Source organism: Ceratotherium simum, chromosome X, assembly GCF_057802395.1.
Source record: "Ceratotherium simum simum isolate JZ-2026a chromosome X, ASM5780239v1, whole genome shotgun sequence".
Taxonomy (NCBI): domain Eukaryota; kingdom Metazoa; phylum Chordata; class Mammalia; order Perissodactyla; family Rhinocerotidae; genus Ceratotherium; species Ceratotherium simum.
In genome coordinates, this window is record NC_141940.1 from 43,013,201 (window position 1) to 43,035,875 (window position 22,675).

Consider the following 22,675-nt stretch of genomic DNA (forward strand, 5'->3'; position numbering starts at 1 on the left):
CCCCAGCACCTCAAAAAACACTCAGGATGGTTCTATTTCTTTATTTTAACTGGAAGGAATTTCCAAGGATGTCTGATGAATTCCATGGGCCCATCTACCATGTCAAAACCTCAGCTCCAACAGGGAGTCAGGCAGAAATATTGCAGGGTGCTAAATTGGTTCTTCTGCTGTTTATTTGATATAGAGACTTAGGCTTCAGGCATCCCCATGGCCAAATCTGTTCTTCCATTAGGTGAACATATTCTATAGTCTCATATCTCTGCTTAATATTCCATTTAAGAGAGTATTCAATCCATTCATTCCATACAGAAAGTAAGGAGGTTGGTTACGAGCCGTGATCTTAGTAAACGTGGGACATGAAGAGATGAGGAAGTCATCTTCACAAGTCATGAGGTTGCTGTCCAAGACGAACAAGCAAAGCCAAGGCCAGAAATCAAGATCTGTTCACCTCACCTGACTCCTCCTTATCATTTCTTGCCCTGGGAACCATGAGAAAGCCTCAATCCACAGGCAAAATACAAATAGAATTTATTTTTATTTATTTATTTTTTTTTGCGAAGGAAGATTCGCCCTGAGCTAACATCTGTTGCTAGTCTTCCTCTATTGTGTATGTGGGTCACCGCCACAGCGTGGCCACTGACAAGCGGTACGGGTCCGCACCCGGGAGCTGAACCCACGCTGCTGAAGTGGAGCGTGACAAACTTAACCAGTAGGCCACGGGGCCAGCCCCTTAAATAGTATTTTTAATAACTCTATTAATAGCTCGCCCACCACATTTCAGGAACCTCTGCATAAGTGTAACTGGTTCTTTCATATAACTGATAAGCCCGATAATATTATACACCAATATCTCAATTAAATAAAATCACATTTGCAGGGAACTTTGGTTTATCAGGATTCTATATTTATTGCAGGAAAAAGCAAATTGCCAGGAAAGTCTTTTTTTTAATTTTAATTTTTTTCCCGTTATCATTGTGTTGTGCTTTGTATAACCATTTAGAGAAAGTCTCAGGGGTCAGCACGCATTCAGTCTAATTGCCTACATTTTCTCCAGCTACTGCCTTAGCAAGGAAATTTGATCTCCAGAATGGTGACTTGGAGACACTACCTCACAGAGGATCCCCAGAACATGCCATGCCCATATCTGACCCTACACCTTTGCTTGTGCTGTTTCTGTGCCCCTTCCTCATCTAGCTGAATCATTCAGGGCTTGCCTGCTTCTCTCTCGCCTTTTCCTCCTCCTTTCACTGCTCCTCCCTTCACTGCTCCTCCCTTTCTCAATCCCGCCTACCGCTGTTGCCTCCCTTCCTTAAATCCCTATAGGCCTGAGGTATGGACCACAAATTTGACAAGAACCTTCATATTTATGGCATCCCACTGAAATATAACCATTTCGTAGATGCAATTGTTTTTTGTTTTTTTGCTGAGGAAGATTAGCCCTGAGCTAACATCTGTGCCAATCTTCCTCTACTTTATATGTGGGTCACTGCCACAGCATGGCTGATGAGTGGTGTAGGTCCACACCTGGGATCGGAACGCAGGAACCCAGGCCGCTGAAGTGGAACATGCCGAACTTAACCACTACGCCAAGGGGCCAGTCCCCAGTTGTATCCTTTACCTGCACAGTAAGCACCTGAAGTTTTCAACTGGGTCTCCTATTTTCTTGATCTCCCACTGCACCTCAGATAGTGCAATTAACAACAATAAACAGTGCTAATGGTAACAGCTAAAATTTTCTGAGGGTTTAGGATATGCCAAATACTGTGCTGAGCAATATGTGTGGATTATGATTATTGCTATTTTGCAGATGAGGAAACTAAGACATAAAGAGGTTAAATAACCTGCCCAAAATGACACAGCTGATAAATGGCTATGATATCACTTTGATGTATAAATAATTATTTAATCAAACATTGAATTCAGTTTGCTGAACTCTTTAAGTTGGAGAGGAAAATGGACTAATGAACGTTTTCACAAAATTTTCACCAGACAAGATGGAAATACACAAAAACATGGGTTTCTTGTTAAACTTCAATTCATCAGAAAGTTCAATTAAGAAAAATAACCCCATCTCTTGGGCACTCTGATGTATTAAGGATTTACTTTAATATATCATCATGCAATATTTCTGGATAAAAATTAAGCAGATAAGGGACCAGCCCAGTGGCCAAGTGGTTAAAGTTCCATGGGCTCCGCTTCAGTGGCCCAGGTTCGCAGGTTCAGATCCTGGGCGCAGACCTACATCCCTCACCAGCTATGCTGTGGTGGGGTCCCACATACGAAAAATAGAGGAAGGTTGGCACAGATGTTAGCTCAGGGCTAATCTTCCTCAAGCAAAAAAAAGAGGAGGATTGGCAACAGATGTTAGCACAGGGCAAATCTTCCTCAGGAAAAAAAAAATAAGATAAAATCATTAGGCATCAACCTGGGATTTTTTTTTCACTTGTTCTTTTACCTGACCATTTAAATTGATTCTCCTCTCTCTGTTTTAAGCTGTCCTTTTTAAAAGAGAAAATAATCTCCCTTTCTCTGGGTGGATGGTAAGCAGTTTATGAACACACAATATCAGTGGAACCTGGAAGTGTCATACTTTAAAAAGCAAGGCAAGATTAGAGCATGAATATGGCCAACTCTCTCCTCCTTTGAATCCGGTGTTTTCAAAGTGTGACCTATTTTAGTTTTGGTTTTGTTTTTTTTTTTATTTTATTGGTGTAGTTTATCTGACAACTGCATATTGTAGTCAAATGACTTTCAACAAGGGTGCCAAGACCGTTCAATAAGGAAAGGACAGTTTCTTCAACAAATGGTGCTGGGAAAACTGGATATCCATGTGCAAAAGAATGAAGGTGGGCCCTTACCTTACACCATAGACAAAAATAACCTCAAAATGGGCCAAAAACCTAAATAACCTCTTCCTCTAGGGGCCTGGTATGCAGCAGAGCACTCAAATGCTCCATCAAAAACATGCACTGGGCTCTGCATTATTGGCTCTTCTCTCTCTCTTTTGCACACATGTGCACATGTGCAGGCACACACATACACATGAGATATTTAGCTTAAAATATCCTGGAATGGTCACATCAATCCATTTCATTCTGTGCTTCATTTGGACATTAGAATGTCCCCACCGGTTGTCAAGTTGCTCCCAGTGAGGTCAAATGAGAAACAATTGTCCACTTATAGCAGAGTTTTCCAATGAGAAATTCCAATTGGTTAACCCAGGAGTTTGGGAAATATTTCATAAATCTAGTGGCCTAAGATCATCAAACTCCTTCCTATAAGAAACAAGAACAATTCATATCACAGAAGAAAACCTGGTGAGCTACGTGTTAGGGAGACTGACAAAGCCAATGCCCCAGGAGCATGTCAGGGCTCACAAGTCTGTATTGACTAAGAAGTACTCAAGAAGAACATTAATTTTTAAAAGTCCAAGACAGAAAATAACAAATGTTGGAGAGGATGTGGAGAAAAGGGAACCCTCATACACTGCTGGCAGGAATGCAAACTGGTGCAGCCATTATGGAAAACAGTATGGAGATTTCTCAAAAAATTAAAAATAGAAATACCATATGACCCAGCTATCCCATTACTGGGTATTTATGAAAAGAACTTGAAATCAACAAATCAAAGAGACTTATGCACCCCTGTGTTCATTGCAGCACTATTAGCAATAGCCAAGACATGGAAGCAACCCAAGTGCCCATCAGCTGATGAATGGATAAAGAAGATGTGGTGTACATATACAATGGAATACTACTTAGCCACAAAAAAGACAAAATCGTCCCATTTGCAACAACATGGATGGACCTTGAGGGTATGATGTTAAGTGAAATAAGCGAAATAAGCCAGACAGAGAAAGACAAACACCATGTTATTTCACGCATATGTGGAAGATAAACACATGGACAAAGAGAACAGATTAGTGGTTACCAGAGGGGAAAGGGGTTGGGGGTGTGCAAAAGGGGTAAAGGGGTGCATATACAAGGCGTCTGATAAAAATTAGACTACCAGTGGGGAGCACAATGCAGTCTATAGAGAAACTGATAAATAATAATGTACATCAGAAATTTCACAATGTTATAAACCATTATGACCTCAATAAAATAAAAAATATATATTTTAAAAAAGTGATGAATGTGATACGGTTAGCAGTATGCTGTATTAATTTAAGGAAGCTGGTCCTGTGGTTTTTTCGTTGGGGCAGGGGAAGCACAAGAAATACCTGTTTCATGTACTCTACTTTTGAACAATATTATTCACCAAATCTCAAGAGGTAAATAAAGAATGAAAAACACACACTCCTCAGATTAGGAAGCAGCCTGTAAGCAAAAAAAAAAAAAAAAAAGTCCCTTCAAAAGCAGGTTAGTGATTAAAAACTTTTTTAGTCTTGCAACCCCTTAAACAATTAGTGGCATAATTGGAAAGGGCCTAAAAATTCAAATGGACACAGACTATAAAAGGTCCCCATCCCCCACCCCTGGACCCTCCCACCCCCACCCCACGCCTACCCCACTCCCGCAGTCCCGCCCCCAGAACCTAGCCTCTGTGCTCTGGGTGGCAGCCATGGCCGCTAGAGGGGTCTGACTCTGAAAAAGTGTAGTGAATCGAAGCTGAAAGCCCCCATAGCCCATGACACACAGCGATTTCACTCCAGCGAAAAAGGGATCAGTGTACTGACTGTGTAAATGAAAATGGTTACTTTTCTGTGCGCTGAGCCGAGCTTCCACAGTAGCCGCACTCGGCAAGCGCGCGACTACGCTGGTCGCCGGCGCCTGCCTGCCTGTGCGTTCTGCCCTCGCCTCACTTCCCATTCAAGAAACACTGGCGGCTCCCAGGAAACCCGGTAAGAAGAGCATCAAGCCACTGGTGGGCGGGCGGGGCAGGGGGACGGAGGTGTTCTCTCAGCGACAAAAGCTCTTACCCACCGACCTTGGCTCCTAGACCACTTTTGCAAAGTTGGCTTTTATAGGCAATCAATACGAAAACGTACAGCCTGGTTTCACGCAAGTCAAGCGGTAGGGTTCCCCACTGAAAACGTTCTTCTTAGAGGTTTCCCCCAGGGCCGACCCATGGCTTAGCGGCTGGGCGCGCGCGCTCCGCTGCTGGCGGCCCGAGTTCGGATCCCCGGCACGCAGCAGTGCGCCGCTTCTCTGGCCATGCTGGGGCCGTGTTCCACGTGCAGCAACTGGAAGGATGTGCGGCTATGACATGCAACTAGATGCTGGGGCTTTGGGGGGAGAAAAATAAATAAATAAAATCTTAAAAAAAAAAAAAAAGAAATTTCCCTCAACCCCGGTGCCGAATCACATAACCTTTCTGACTAAATTTAGCTCTTGAATCTCACCCTGTGACCAATTGTTTCTATACAGAGGATATCCAATACTGTGGTCAACTTTTTGTTCATTTAAGATTATTTCATAAATATTTTTCCGCATTTGATTATATTCTTCACATCGATCATTTTAATGTTTGCATTCGTATATTGTAATTTGCTTATAGCTTTTTCCTGGTAGATAATGAGCAATCAATAGCTATTTGTTGAATTAATAAACATCTTTGTGCACATAGATAGGTATAGATATATAGTGTTTTTTCTTTGAAGTTATTTTCTCAGGCTACATTTCTGGGCCTGGAATACGTTAGTCAGAGGGTAAGAATTTTTTCATTGCTCTGGTTTCATATTTCTGTGGAAGGCAGTGTAGAGTTTTGGTTAAGAACAAAGGGTTTGGAATTCAACAAAGCTTTATTAGGCTGGTTCTGCTTATACTAGCTATGTGAGTGTGGAGGAGTTACCCTACCTCTCTGAGTCACAGTTGCCTCAATTATGAAGTGGGAGAAACAATAGTCCCCCTCCACAGAAGTGTTGTGAGGAAGGTGGGCACAATAAATGTCGGCTACTGTTGTTATCAGGATCACCACTTCCAACATAGGTATTTTCCCACAGCCTCACGAATATTGGGTTTTAGCTTTAAAAACAATTTTTTTTGTTGATTAAATGGATATAAAATGGTACTTTGTTGTATTTGTACTTTCTTGTCTCATAATGAAGTTTACTTATTTTTCAACTATTGATTTATTCTATGTGCTTTTGTTCTACAAATCGTCTGTCCTCTTCCCCACAGTTGGGATTATGCTTTGTCAAATAATTGTGCTTATAAAGAGTTGCCTGTTCTATTCTTTAGATTTGATTGTATCTTTTTTTAACTCAGTTAAAATCCCAGCTGAGATCACTTGTGCCCTATAGTAGGAGATGTGTAGTTCTAAGTTAATTTTTCTATATTGCTATCCAGTTGTTCCAAAGTGCTTATTTAATATAAAATAATTTTTTCATTGTTTTATGGTGCATATTTGACATCTGTTAGTGTTATATATGCTAAAAGCTATTTCCAACCTCTCCTCTCTGTTCCATTGATAAATCTCTCTCTCCTTTTTTTTTTTTTTTTTTTTTGCTGAGGAAGATTCACCTTGAGCTAACATCCGTTGCCAATCCTCCTCTTTTTTTGCTTGAGGAAGATTGTCCCTGAGCTAACATCTGTGCCAATCTTCCTCCATTTTGTATGTGGGTCGCCACCACAGCGTGGCTTGATGAGTGGTGTAGGTCTGCGCCCGGGATCTGGGCCCGCCAACCTGGGCTCCCGAAGTGGAGCGCACAGAACTTTAACCACTCAGCCACAGAGTGGGCCCAAATATCTGAAATTTGAGCCAGCATCACAGTCTTAAAGATTACTACTTTGTAGCTTGTTCTAGTGTGTAGTGAGACAAATCTTTACTTATTTTTCTTTAGACTATTCTTTTTTGTGTGTGTGTGAGGAAGATTAGCCCTGAGCTAACATCCATTGCCAATCCTCTTTTTGCTGAGGAAGATTGGCCCTGGGCTAACATCTGTGCCCACCTTCCTCTACTTTATATGGGACGCTGCCACAGCATGGCTTGACAAGTGGTGCATCAGTCCGTGCCTGGGATCCAAACCTGCGAACCCCGGGCCGCCACAGTGGAGCGTGAACTCAACCACTACACCACCGGGCCAGCACCTCCTTAGACTGTTGTTTTGTTTTCTTGCTTATTTTTCCCTTTTAATCGAAATTGTGTTAAAAGTAGAAAATCAAGTTGAAGAGCAAATTTTCATATTTACAAATATGCTATCTTCCCATTCAAGAGCAGGTCTATAGCAAGCCATTTTACAAATAACACCTGAATCTTAAATATTCTGTCAGTATTGCTGAAATCCCACAACTCTTCCTAATCTAGTCTCTCTTTGGTAACAGGGGCCAATTCTCTTTGTAACATTCAATAGCTGAGGTAAGCAGAATAATAACTCCTCCTAAGGATATCCCTGTCCTATTCCCCAGAACTGGTGAATATGCTATGTTATATGGCAAAGGAGAATTAAGGTAGAAGATAGAATTGAAGTTGTTAATCAGCTGACTTTAATATAGGGAGATTATCTGGATTATCTGAGTGGGCCCAGTGTAAGCACCAAGGTCCTTAAAGTAAAAGAGGGAGGCAGAAGAATAGGTCAGAGTGATGAGATGCGAAAAGGACTCGAATGGCCATTGCTGGATTTGAAGATGGAGGAAGGGAACCATGAGTCAAAGAATGTAGGCTGGAAAAGACAAGGAAACATGTCAGTCCCTAGAGCCTCCAGAAGGGAATGCAGCAGTGCTGACACCTGGCTTTTAGCCTAGTGAGATTTTAGTGATTTTAGTTAGACCCATGTTGGACTTCTAACCTACAGAGCTGCAAGATAATAAATATGTGTTCTAAGCCACCAAGTTTGTGATAACACGTTATAGCAGCTATAGGAAACTAATAATACATTAGCTCAGTGGAAGCTATGCAAGGATTCTCCCTACACTGACCCTTGTGCTCCCTATCCTTAACCTTCTTTCCCTGAGGCCAGTAAAAGTTAGCAGGCCTGGGGGCTGGCCTGGTGGCTTAGTGGTTAAATTCGCGCAATCTGCTTCGACGATCTGGGGTTCACAGGTTTGGATCCTGGGCATGGACCTACGCACTGCTCATCAAGCCATGCTGTGGCAGGCATCCCACATATAAAGTAGAGGAAGATGGGCAAGGATGTTAGCCCAGGGCCAATCTTCCTCAGCAAAAAGAGGAGGATTGGCAACAGATGTTAGCTCAGGGCTAATCTTCCTCATCAAAAAAAAAAAAAAAAAAGTTAGTAGGCCTGGTCTTTGCCCCTGCCTTTTCTGGCTCCCAGAATGTAGGAGATGTCTCTAGAAATTAGTTGCTTCTGCTTGGTACATTCTGTACCACTTTGTTTAGTCCTGCCTGCCCACTTTTGTACTTGTACCTACATCCTTAAAACACTTGGGAATTTGTAGGTGCTCAGAAATGGGGGAAAGGGAGCAGGGGAGCTTGAAATCACACTCACATTTTATACACCCCCCACCCCGGGTTGATCAGATTTGTAAAATTTTCACACCATCTCAAGACTTTCTCAAACATCCATTTTTCCTTGAAAAGAAAAGACTTCCTGGAATCACTTGGCACTAGTTTTCAAGATTCTAATAAGTTAGCTCTTAGGATGAAAAGCCAAGAAGCCATCCAGCTTCTGGAAAACTGGATTTGGAATTTCCACGTCAAACCTATTGTGCCTTTGGCAGTTAAAATCTTTAGAATTAGAACTAGAGTGCTCTTTCATTTCTAAGTATAAAGTATACTTTCATTTTATTTCATTTATAAAAATGTATGGAAACACCAATCATGAACCACATATTACTAGGATAACATAAGATGGTCCTAATCTCAGGGGATGGTCAGAGAGGGAATAAGATTTCCTTTTGCTGGGGCACATTGGTGGAGATAGTACTGTTGTAAACCATCCCCCTTTTGGTAGCTTTCATTTATTGAGCCTTTACTCTGTACCAAGTCATATGCTAAACAATTTAAATGGATGATCTTATTTGATCCTCACATTAGCCCTAAGACAGGTACTGTTACCCCCATTTAAAGATGAGGAAGTTGTTGCCCACAGTCACAAAGTGAGTAAAAGCTAGGCTTTGAAGTCGAGTCTGTCTGACTCCAAAGCCCTTGCTCTGCCAACTTTAATACGATGGGAAAGCACTGGGATACTAGTGTTGCAGTGCTCTGGCTTTCAGTCCTAGCTCTGCCAGTTGTTTGTTCCAGATGTTTGTTCCTGGGAAAGTTATCTAACCTCCATGTCTTCTGCATCCTTCTCTCTAGGATTGGAATAACAGAGAACTGATGAGAGGAATAAATAATATAATGTAACTTATGTACCTAGTACAACCCCTAGCCACAGAGTAAGCACTCAGGAAACGTTCACTACTGCACACACTGTCTCCTGTCATCACATTATAACCTGCCAGGCCACCTTTTATGTGTGGCACAACAGAAAAAGGCCTGACTAGGAGTCAGGCAGTCTGGGTTTTTGTCGCAGCTCTTTTACCATCTCTGTAATTTGAATAAGCCACTTAACCCACTGTTATCTATATTGTTTCATATAAAATTGTGAAAGCAAAAACCTGCTACATGCATACAAAGTTGTTCTAGGGACCAAGTAAAATCAGACATATTTCCAAAAAAATCAGAAAAGTATAAAGAGATAAAGGTGTTATACAGACATAAGGAATCATTCCATCTATTACTTTCTAGAGATGGGAATAGCCTATTCATACTTCTACTCCCATTCTGCTTTCCCAGACCAACTCTTCCCATTCTTGTTTCTCCACAAAGAAAGAGAAAGGAAATCAGATGAGGCGAATAATGTGGAGAAGAATTAAAAAGTTAGCAGACTGCATATTTTATGACAATAAAGAATTGGTCATGTTTTGGCTGTGATAAAGACTATGGTTCTGTTTATAAAAAGGGTCTATCTTTGAACCAGCCCTGATGGCCTAGTGGTTCAAGTTCAGTGCTGTCACTGCTTTGGTGGCCCGGGTTTGTTTCCCGGTCATGGAACCACACCACCTGTCTGTCAGTTGCCATGCTGTGGCAGTGGTTCACATAGAAGAACTAGAAGGACTTAGAAGTAGGATATACAACCATGCACTGGGGCTTTGGGGAGTAAAAAAAAAAAGAGGAAGATTGGCAACAGATGTTAGCTCAGGGTGAATCTTTCCCTGCAAAAAAAAAACAAAAAAAGGGTCTATGTTTTAGAGATACACATTGAAATATTTACTGATAAAATGATATGATGTCATGGGCCAGCCCCAGTGGCCTAGTGGTTAAGTTCAGTGCACTTCACTTTGCCGGCCTGGGTTCAGTTCCCGGGTGTGGACCTACACCACTCGTCAGTGGTCATGCTGTGGTAGCAGCTCACATACAAAACATAGAGGAAGCTTGGCCACGGATACTAGCTCAGGGCAAATCTTCCTCAGCAAAAAAAAAAAAAAAAAAAAGAAGAAGATATGATGTCTGGATTTGCATCAAAAGAATCCAGAGGGGTGGTGGGGTAGGGGTGTCGCAGAATCGGTGAGGGCATTGATGTAATAAGATTGGTGATGAATGACAATTGTTGAAACTGGTTGATGCATGCATGGGGATTCATCTTATGATTTTCTCTACCTTTGTATATGTTTGGGATTTTCCATAATTAAACTTAAAAAAAATATCAAGAGTTGCAAACTCAAATGCCTACCGAGCCAGGCAGGTAACATAAATGAGAGAAGCAAACTGGATGGGGACTGTGGAAAACCGAGAAAGAATATGCCTCATCCAAAGGGGATGGCCGTACTCAGCTCCAGCTGACTTGCTGGATGGGAATGTGGGGCTGGGCTGCCAGATTTTCCAGTTTTTCAAGAGAAGCCAAAAATAAAATAATTTATATGAAATCTTCCAATCCTTAAGTGCTGGCAACTAATTCAAATATATTTTTATCAACATTCTGCTGGCCAACTAAAACAAGTCCGAGGAGCAGATTCAACCTGCAACTGCCAGTTTATAACCTCTGCCTAAAAGGCTAATTTTCAGCAATTTTCACAACTGAGAAGCAGTAGAAAGTACTGGAAAGCCCTTCCCAAATCGACAAAATTAGAATGCCATCATTCTGCCTTGATCTTCCTCATTACAAGTCCTGTTCCTATATATGCTTTGTTCTCCACCCTCTGTTCCTACCCATGAGTTTCTCTAACTTTATCCTTTACTCTTATTACCTAGTTCTGATCTCAGATCCGTGACCACTGAGGACTAAGACACTGTGAGGTTCCAAGAGAGGGGCCTCACAATAACAAACCAAACTTTAGGCCCCACCTGACCTGACGCTTCTTTCTGGCACATTTTTTTGCTCTTCTTAATGATAAGCAGGTAACTTGGGAGAGTCTTGGAAACATTATGCCCCAAGGGGCAAGGGAATAGGCTGGGAAGGGTAGGGCATCCTAGGGAAGGAGCAGGTCTTGTGATATCCTTAAACCCAAAGTAGTCACTCTTGACCGACAGCCCACAGGGTGGGCAATTAGTGTGCATTTCCTAGTCATGGCGGTGGAGGGAGAGGGTGGGTCTGTTCTGAGACCTCCACTCTCCCTCATTCACTCCTCCTCCCATGACTAGAAACTCATGAGATGTCTGGTGGGGTGATAAATGTATAGTTTTTCTGAAAGGGCAGGGCAGGCTTCCTTGAGAAGTGGTGTTTTTGAGAGGAGAAGGTTGATTAGGATTTAACTACATGAGTAGATGGAGAATGGATGGAAAAGCATTTCAAGCAGAGAGGACAGTGTGGGCAAAAGCCTCAAGGTAAGAAATCACTAGGCACTTTTGAAGAATTGATAGAAAGCCAGTGTAGCTACAGAAAGGAGGAGAGTGGCTAGAGATATGGCTAAGGTAGCAGGCAAGAGCCGGATCATGCAGAGCCTTGTCAGGCCTGAAACAGAGAGCCCAGTAAGTCCATGACACTGTACTGGACACTATGGAGGCTACAGACAAAAGGCAGACCTAATCCTTGCCCTCCAGTAGCAGACAGTAGCCAGCAGGATATTAGGCAAGTGTCACCAGGGTTGCTAAAGAATGTTATTGGAAGGGGGCCGGCCTATGGCATAGTGGTTAAGTTCGGTTTGCTCTGCTTTAGCAGCCTGGGTTCGTGGGTTCAGATCCCAGGCACAGACCTACACCACTCGTCAGCCATGCTGTGGCAGCGACCCACATATAAAGTGGAGGAACACTTGCAGAGATGTTAGCTCAGGGCTAATCTTCCTCAAGCAAAAAAAGAGGAAGATTGGTAGCAGATGTTAGCTCAGGGAAAATCTTCCTCAGCAAAAGAAAAAAAAAAAAGAATGTTATTGGAAGTTACTGAGGAGGAGGCAGTTACTTTTGAATGGAGGGATTGGGGGAAGCTTCAGAAAAGAGGTGACAGTTACTTGAACCTTGAAGGATAGATGGGATTTCAACTGTCAGAGAAGGTGGGCAGAGAATTACTGGCAGCAGAAGCAGTCTGAGCAAAGGAACAGAAGCAAGGCAGTTCACAACATGTTTGGGAGGAAAGAAAAGCAAAGTTGGGGGTGGGAACAGTATTTGAGAAATGACACTATCATACAGTACGACTCTGGGGAGGCTTTGAATACCTAGCTAAGAAGTTTTGTCTTCATTCTGTTGGTAATGGAGAGTTACTGAAGGCTTTTGAGTAGAGGAGGCCTATGTTTCAGGAAACTCTCACTGGCAGCAGTATGGACAGGGAGGGAGACCATAGCATCATGGCTTTTCTAGCAATGTAACAATGCCTAGACTTGGCTGGCAATAGGGAATAAGAACTGCCAAAAAGAGGTCTAGATCTAAGGACACCCTGGGGGAAAAGGATACTTTTTGTGACTATTTGTGATGGTCCCGTTTGGGAAAGTGGGGGGGGGGTAGTTTCCAAATAATGAAATGTAGTGACAGGAACGCAGTCTATTCTGTATAAATTACAGTATTTTTTGGTGGGGACGGGGGAGACTGGAGAGACAGTGAGAGTCTTATTTTACCCCCGTCACAAAAAAGAGTAATTTGCCTGACTTTTCACAGGAACATCTGCCCCGGCTGGGAGATGGGGTTAGATGACCTCAGAGGGGCTTCTCCCAACTCCAGGATTCTTTGAATGTGAAATGGGCAGTGAGACCAGTGATATTAGCGTAGAGCAAATGCTAAAAAAATACAGGGGAACTGAAGCCAGGCTCTTCCAACAATTGAGCTGAGCCATCATCCTTCTGGAGGAGGGAGGAGAGTTGATAGTGAGGAAACGAACTCCCAAAGGTACCAAAGATAGGAGCATCCTACCCAGCATACCTGAGAGGAACCCACAGGCTCCTTTGTGGCCAGCAGACCTGATCAGGGGAGGCCTGGAGGGCTCCTCCCACCAGAGACACTCTCTGTCCTCCCAGGTCTCCAGACCAGTCAAGCACTAGAGTACCACTGGCTCTCCTTCCTTTCAATGATGGCACCCTGTAGTACAGAAGTTGACTGTCTCCAAGAGTTGGCCTAACCATATTAAGCTCACCTAAGGGTTAGGGGTTAGATTTGAAACCTCCCTTCACTCTTCTAGTTTCTTTAGAGACAGTAACAGTTCCTCCAATGGAGCAATTATTGACTCCTGTAGTAAGTCAATGTGTAGGATAAAAGGATGGGCATTCCTCCAGGGCCCTGCCCAGCTAGCCACCTTCAATGTAAGAAGCTGGCAGAGGAAATTAACCTGGAGGGTATTATAGTCTCACCTGGAGCCCCATAAACATGCAGTATGACATCTCCAGATTCCTGTTAGCCCCAGGCTTCTGGAAATTCACTTGTGGCCTTCCTTTTTTTTTTTTTTTTTAAAGATTTTATTTATTTTATTTTTTCCCCCCAAAGCCCCAGTGGATAGTTGTGTGTCGTAGCTGCACATCCTTCTAGTTGCTGTATGTGGGACTCGGCCTCAGGATGAACGGAGAAGTGGTGCCTCGATGCGCACCCGGGATCCGAACCCGGGCCGCCAGCATTGCAGCGCGCGCACTTAACCACCAAGCCACAGGGCCGGACTTGTGGCCTTCCTTTTTGGCAGTTTCTTGTTGGTACTGGCAGATACCCAGCCAACACATACCTACTTAGTGTCAGATTATTATTTTCATTCATGTTTATGTTGCAGCCTTAATACATGAAATCCACCTGTTCATTTGTAAAGGACAAGTTCCTCTGCAAATGGCTGGGTTGGTTCTGCCCAAAGGAAGATGGAAAACACTTAGAGCCCCTAAATCTATTAGAGCTAGTGGTTCTAATGCGAGATGTGAAAAATAAACACACTTCAACCCAAACAGGAGCTAATTCTTCCTTTCTCTGTTTAGCAAGGTGATCAAAGCAAGTTTATAAAGCTTAAATGCCTCATGAGTACACTGTAACTATAATGGGCTCGTTATTTCGCTTATTCTGCTCAGCAAAAATCAGAAGTAACTTTATGTTTGCATTACTAATAGGACTCTTTCCAAGTATATTGACATTTCAATTGGTTTTGAATGGCCCTAAAGTATCCTCCCCCTTAGACTGATATGCATACGTATACAATACATAAACATAAACATAACATACTCATATATGTATATGAATACACATGCATGAACACACATCTACATGCAATCATATACATATATACACATGCACACACACTATACAAACATACAGGCAGATAGATCTAAATGTAGCTATATACACACATATAAACATATAGATGCATATACACACATATACTCAAAGGCATATGCACCTACAACCAATACTGTGAAGAATGCTAATTGTATAGGAAGGAGGAATTAGCAAATTCATTTATTTTCTTGTTTGTGTTGACAAATAAACCTTTCCTCTATGATTAAAAATTTGTTACATGTCATTAGTGATAATAATGAATCCATTTTGGATTTTTCAGGTCTTGAATTTCACAAGTCAAATTGAGGTCAAAATGTATTAAGATCAATGTTCAAGTAAGTTAATAAATATTTCTCTTTTGGAATTTAAGTATAAGGCAGAGGTTAATTAATACGTTTTAAAATACTTTTTCTATTGTGAGATTATCCAACATAATATTAAGTCCAGTTTTTTAAAAAAAAAGCCTTGCCCAGGGCCGGCACCGTGGCTTAGTGGTTAAGTGCATGCGCTCCGCTACTGGCGGCCTGGGTTCGGATCCCGGGCGCGCACTGACGCAGAGCTTCTCCGGCCATACTGAGGCCGCGTCCCACATACAGCAACTAGAAGGATGTGCAACTATGACATACAACTATCCACTGGGGCTTTGGGGAAAAAAAAAAAAAAAGGAGGAGTATTGGCAATAGATGTTAGCTCAGAGCCAGTCTTCCTCAGCAAAAAGAGGAGGATTAGCATGGATGTTAGCTCAGGGCTGATCTTCCTCACAAAAAAAAAAAAAAGCCTTGCCCATTCAATCCCAAATGTATGAACTAATTTAAATATAAAAATATAATAGTCCCTGATAAGAAAGTTGGTTGCTCTCTGTAAATACAAGGGGAAAAATTGTGAGTGAATATTTGGGTAGTAAGTGAGGGCCTGTGTTTAGAAGGTGTTAGGTTATTTATCAGATCAATTATCTATTTCCCCTAAAATGGAATACACCGTGAATGAATTGCTTTCTAATCTTTATGCTATAATGCAAAAGTAGTAAAAATAATGGCAAATATATCTTCACCTGCTCAAAGTAGCCCAGGAATACCTCATAAAGTCTATATGCATGCCATCTAACTTATGTTAAGTACTACAAGGAAACAGCTGGAACAGGGTTTCCTGAAGGCAAGTTTTTTAATTGTGCATGATGCTTTAAAATAATGCTGAGTTCAACCAAATAGATTCCAAAATTGTTTTTGTCTTTTCCTACCACAGATGATCATGACTTATTATTTTCTTACAGAATTGATTTTTACATAACTTAAAATTATACTCTATTGTCAAAAGCTAGAAAATACAGGTAACCCAAATGTAGACTGTAAAAATTACATACAATTCTACAACCAAAAGATAATGACTATGAACATTTTCTTGTATATTATTCCAGTCTTTTAAATCTAAATATATATGTATATATATATAATTTTAAATAAAAATTAGATCATATTATAAGTTCTGTTTTGTAATATCATTTCCCCTTAATAATATATCATGAACATACTCATTTGGTGACAATAAAAATACATTTAAATCATTATAATTTTAGTGGCTTCGTAGAATTCTAGTATACGAGTTACCATAATTTATTTAACCAATATCCTATTGTTGGACATTTCAGTTATCCCCAGTTATCTTCATCATATTTAACACTGTGATGAACATCTTTATATTACATTGAACCATCTATAATTGCCATTGTTGTAGGTCAAAAATGGTTAAATATTGGCAATTTCATATTATTCAACTTAATACATATGTATCTATGCCAAACTCTGATTATTTCATTAGGATAAATCTCTAGAAGTAGAATTACTGGATCGGAAGATATGCACATTTCAAAAGCTTGAAACATATTACCAGATTCAAAATTGATCTTTATTACCTTTTATTTCTGAAGCATCTCTTCCTTGTTACTGGGGTTCCTCATGAGATTGTAGAGAGAAATATACAGATTAACTAGTGTAAGATGTATTCATCTAATGTTTGGTCAATAGCTTACTATGACAAAAACAAAGTGTATGTGTTTTATAAAGTAAAAATAAACTTACGAAAAGATTTTAAGTCTCATACACTTATTTCCAAAAAAATACCATTTTCACAAAAATCTCACTGCAGCCAAAGAGTCTGAGTTGCCTTAGAATCTACTCTTACTGTCTAGTAAGGGTATTTACATTCTTTATTTGAAGTATCAGGTGAACGTCCCAGTTGAACTATTACAGTGAGAAATACTGAAGTCAGCCAAGTTGTCCTAAATATTGTGTATCAGGTAACTTTCACCTGTTTTCATTTCTTGAAAACTGGTATTGTACTGGAGGAGGCATCTTGAGAACCTGACTCTTTTTAAAAATGAAAATTTTAGCTCATTTTAACCAGATGTTGCAGAGAAAATCCAAGTATGGGAAAATAACATCCAAATAAAAATTTTAAAAGAGAATAGATCTTTATGCAATCTTTAAAAGGAAAGGAAAAGGATGTAAAGTTATCTAAGTGTTGTTTTCAGGTATCTGTACTGAATATCACCATACAATTAACAGTAATGGCCAGTTGTTCTAAGATCTTTGAATTAGCCCTAGAATATGAATAAATGTGAGTAAGAAGAAAAGGAGGAAAGGTTAGGGAGTGTGGTAGATTAAATTATTGACACAAATTCTTTACTCTACCTTGCATCCACGTTCTTTGCCATGTGATTTTGCAGTTCCTCCTAGTAAAAAGCAAGTGTACTCCCCGACTCCTTGACTTTGGGCTCAGCCATATGACTTGCTTTGGCCAATGGTATACAGACAGAAGTGACAGGGTGCCAGTTCTGAGCCTAGACTTTAAAAAGAAGTGCATGTTTCTGTATCTGTGCATGTACTTTTTTTATTGAGATATAATTCACATAACATACAATTCACCCATGTAAAGTATACAATTCAATTAATTCAATGGTGTTTAGTAAAACACAGTTGTGCAACAATGACCATAATTAATTTTGGAATATTTTCAACACCTAGAAAAGAAACCCCATATCCATTAGCAGTCACTCCACATTCTCACCATCCTCCTTCCCCAGACCCTGGCCACCATTAGTCTACTTTCTGTCTATATGGGTTTCCCTATCTGAACATTTCACATAAATGGAATCATGCAATATGTGGTTCTTTATAACAGGCTTCCTACACTTAGCATAAGTTCATCAATGTTGTAGTGTGAATTAATATGTCATTCCTTTTCATGACTAAATAATATTCCATTATATGGATATACCACAATTTATTTATCCATTCATCAGTTGATGGACATTTGGGTTGTTTCTATATTTCCATGGCTATAATGAACAATGCTGCTATGAACATTTGTATACAAGACTTTGTGTGGACGTATGTTTTCAAGTCTCTTGGGTATATATCTAGGAGTGGAATTGCTGGGTCATATGGTAACTCTCTGTTTAACCCTTTGAGGAACTGCCCAACTGTTTTCTAAAGTGGCCACACCATTTTACATTCCAACCAGCAGTGTACCATTTTTTCACATCGTCATCAACACTTGTTATTATCTAACTTTTTGATTATAGCAATCCTAGTGTGTGTGAGGAGGTATCTCACTGTAGTTTGGATTTGCATTTCCCTAATGACTAATGATGTTGAGCAACTTTTCATGTCCTTATTGACAATTTGTATATCGTCTTTGGAGAAATGTCTATGGAGATCCTTTGTCCACTTACTTCTTGTGCCTCTGCCATGGCCAGAACAGCTTGCCCTGGGTAGCTGGTGCACTTTCATTCTGAGCCCCAGAATGGACTCACCTGGAGCAGATCACAACCAACCAGCGGCACTGAGCCAATCCCAGTCAGACCTATAGCTTGAAGCATAGCCTCCCAACTCAGCTGCCTAGATCGGACAACCCCTAATTGACATATAAGAAATAAATACTTATTATTGTGCCCTACTGAGATTTTGTGCTTGGTTGTTACTCAACACTACTTGACTGATACTGGGGGGAAAGAAAATAGTTGACATTGCTAATTACGGATGGTAACATCTGTATAGAACTGCTGATAGCAGTTCTTTGCCTCCTACTTCCCCTCTGCATCCCAAAATAAAACAGGGACACACCCTCCACCTTAGGGACACCTCTAACAGTTCCCTGGGTACCTTTTCAATCATCTCATCCCACACTTATTACTACATTGCTAGCATTTCCTTTTAAGAAGTTCCTGAAGAATGAAATTAATTCTATAATAGAGAATTTTAAGTCATCTGAATATACAATAGTAATCAATCTACTTTTTTATAATCCTATCACCATTAGTACTTAGTTATGTCTTCCTTCTGCCCATCAGCTCTTACAACTTACCACTCCTACCCCACCAAAAAGAAAAAAAATATCCTGGATGAGAAAAAAGTAACTTTTTCTCCTTTGCTCTTTACTATTAAGTGTTCTGGGATGTTTCTACCAATCAAGAAAAATACAAACAATTAAAGAATTTGAAAGTGATTTTCATACTCAGACAATGCTGAGTATTATAGCAAGTCATTGCCAAATATCCTCCCCTTGGCACAGGCATTGAGTAAACAGGAGATCTGAGGAGAGGGATGGAAAATAATAAGACAAGCAAGCCAAGTAATTTAAAAAATAAATTCACCAATGGAGTCTTTTTCAGTGGGAGGAGCTACTCTAAAATGCTCTCCACTGGTAGCTTTACTTATTAACCTAAAATTAAGGCCCAATCAACCATGAAAAAGAAGAGCCATTAAATAGAGTGAGCAAACTCACATCAGCTACTGTACAGCAGGACCCTTACTACATAACTGAAGTAAACTTTCCAAGAGCAACCGACCTGGTATGTCTAACATTTTATCACCTCTTTGACTAAGAAAAGCTGGATGCCACCTACAAGCACAGCATAAAGCAAATAAATAGGGGCTGGCCTGGTGGCATAGTGGTTAAGTATGCATGCTCCAGTTCGGTGGCCTGGGGTTCACAGGTTTGAATCCCGGGTGTGGACTGACACACCACTCATCAAGCCATGCTGTGGCAATGTCCCACATACAAAGTAGAGGAAGATGGGCACAGATGTTAACTCAGAGCCAATCTTCCTCAGCAAAAAGAAGAAGACTGGCAACAGATGTTAGCTCAGGGCCAATTTTCCTCACTGAAAAAAAAAAAGCAAATAAATAAATTGCAGTGTTGTCTCCCTAGATACTCAGATGGTAAATGGGGATAGTACTTAGAATTCAGTAATGGAGTTAAGAGTAATTTAATTATCTTTTATAATTAATAATAATAATAAAATAATATAATTTATAAATTATCATTTCGTTTGGTCCCAAGATTTGTGCTTCCTGTAGCACAGACAAATAAAACTGGGTTTTATAGAAAATGGGCATGATAATATCACTCTATAAGTAGAGTTAACAAAATGGATATACAATCAACACATATTACAAGATATAGAGCAAACAATTTCCCAAAGCATTTATGTTTTTATACTGTCCCAAATCATATTAGCTTTTCAGTTTCTATTATTACAAGGAACGTCACTCTTTAAAAAAAATCAGCAACAACAATAAAACAAACAAAATAATCTTTACCTTGTGAGATATCTCAGCAAATAATTTAGGGCCAAAGCTAGGCCATTATCTCTGGTTGAGAATATTTAGAGCGAACTTTTGGAATCTTCCATGAGTTGCTGAAACACAAAGTTTAAGCATTCAAAAATCAGTGTAATTACCATATTAACAGACTAAAAAAGAAAAACCATTTGATCATTTCAATAGATGCAGAAAAAGCATTTGACACAATCCAACCTCCATTCCTGATTAAAAAAAAAAACAATTTAGCAATCTAGGAATAGCCGGAAATTTCCTTAATCTGTTAAAGGACAACTATGAAAAATCTGCACTTAATATCATAATGGTAATAAACTGAATGTCTTCTGCTTAATAACAGGAATAAGGCAAGGAGGAAGTTGAGGGAGCTGAAGCTATCATCTCTAATTTTCTCTGTGAATGAGGTAATGTTCTCTGCCTATGCCCAGTTTTCTCAGTCTATCACTCTGATATTGTTCACGGATATTAAAGAACTAACAAAGAAGGAAAAGAAAACTAAAAACTTGACTTTGGGTGAGTACTGTAAAAGCCAATCATTTATTAGAAGTGCTTGCTCTGCAGTAATTCACTCAGCATCACTGTGCGAAGCACTACACATGCCATGATACGCACCTCAAGGATTTCTGCTCTAGTGAGGCAGTAGTGCTCAAACTTCGGCATGCATCAAATCACCTGGGAGCTTATTAAAGTGCATATTCCTAAGCCCCACCTCCACAAATCCTAATTCAGTAGGTTTGAGGTGGAGCCTGTGAGTCAGGGAATCCATGTTTTAAAAAAGCTTCACCCAACCCCTGATACTGATGCAGGTGGTTCCTAGACTCCATTCAGAGAAATACTGTAGTAAGGGTTATAAGACGTCACGAATATGGCAACCTGATTTTGCTGTAAGTGCATGGGATGACAACGCTAACTATCTCCTAGTGCTGTAGCTGCAGGGGCATCTGTTTATAGCATCCTAAGCCACAAAGACACACTCTTCTTCAAACTCTCTCTGCCCCTGCCTCCCATGACACCACTCAATTCTAGGCTTCCTCCCTTTTCCCTGGCTGACCACTTGACAGTTTTGATAAGGACTGGCTCTGTATTGAGCTATGTGAAATTCCCAGCAGAAGAGGCATTTTGTGGACTACTTCCTGCTCAAATCATATTTACTTCTGCTTCTCCACCTTCTTGGCCTGTGCCTTCTCTCCTCAGCCTATGAAGAAGTCTGACAGAGCAGCACGTGCTGTTGGGATCATCTCTCCTTGTCTGCAGGACTCTCTATGAACAAACCACGGATTACATATATATGTAATTAAGACCATTTAAGTCAAAAGCAATTGTATGCGATGAAATAGTACACTGGTAAACTGGCCTAAATTACAGTGGTTTCTATCCACGTTAATTTGCTTTGTACATGCAAAGTGCAGTTGAAAGAGCAGCGTGATGTCTGACAGGCCCTGAAAGGCAGCATTTGCTGTAAGTCATTTCAATTGAGCACTGTTATCATTTACAGATTTATTAGGTTTGGAATCAATAAGAAGGAAAGGCTTGAAAGGTTTCAAAGGTTTTCCTTTGAATCTTAGTCATTGTACCTTCTTGGGCAGCAACATATTTAAATGATATTCACATATTTCACAAGTTCTCCTTTCTTGCCCCTCCCCTTCATCAAATTTAGCATGTATAAATTTGTTACGATAGAAACCTTTCTTTGGAGAGAGTTGATCGCAAGCTCGAGGGGAAAAAAAGCAGCAAATAGAAACAGATCTTGAGAACAAAATGAGGCTGGTAAAAGGCAACTTTCTTATGCCCTGTTGGCATCCTCTCCTGTCAACACAGGTCTTAGAATGAATATTGGCCCTGAGAGTACACTTAAGGACTCTCTGGTTCAATCTACCCTTTTCAGATAGGAATATTGAGGCCGGAGAGGGAAGTGGCTTCCCCAGGTCCCAGAGATTCAAGCCTTACCTTTCTTCTTCCCTCTCTCCCTCCCTTCCTCTCTCCCACTAGCCTTCACTTACCTCTGAGCTAGCCTAGACTCTAAGGTTAGCCATCTAAGTCATGTTATGTCTAGAACCCAGGAACCCCTGACCTCTTTGACCTGCCTTGTCAGTCCCCAAAATGCGGAACCCCACTGTTTTTATTTACTGAATCTTACTTGCCTCCTTCTCTGGGACTTGCACCAACCTACTGCCAAATCTAGTGATTCTACTTTCAGCAGTATTTTCCAAATCAACCCATGCCTTCCTAATTCCTACTGCCAAGAATCAAGTTCGGGTACTCATTGCCTTTCCCCTGAATTATTGGTACAGCCTCCTATCTCTTCCCTACCACAAGTTTCTCTGTCTCCAACCTCATCTCCAACCTCATTTACTGCCACCCTCCATACAGCTGGAAGGCTAACATTGCTAAAACCAAGTCATCTTATGATACCTTTGCTTGAAACCCTTCAGTGGCTCCCCAGAATGGACAACATAAAGTCCCAACTCCTTGGCGTGGCATTCAGAGCCTGCTAGGAGTTGGTC

At 40.6% G+C, this 22,675-nt stretch overlaps 1 long non-coding RNA gene across 1 annotated transcript; it reads left to right on the forward strand.

Annotated features, from left to right (window-relative positions):
* The first annotated feature begins 4,580 nt into the window (after positions 1 to 4,580).
* LOC147911839 (uncharacterized) lies at positions 4,581 to 20,679 on the forward strand. Its single transcript, XR_015550399.1, has 3 exons — positions 4,581 to 4,843; positions 14,834 to 14,888; positions 20,512 to 20,679. It is a non-coding gene; the product is annotated as an uncharacterized LOC147911839 (long non-coding RNA).
* Positions 20,680 to 22,675: the final 1,996 nt, after the last annotated feature.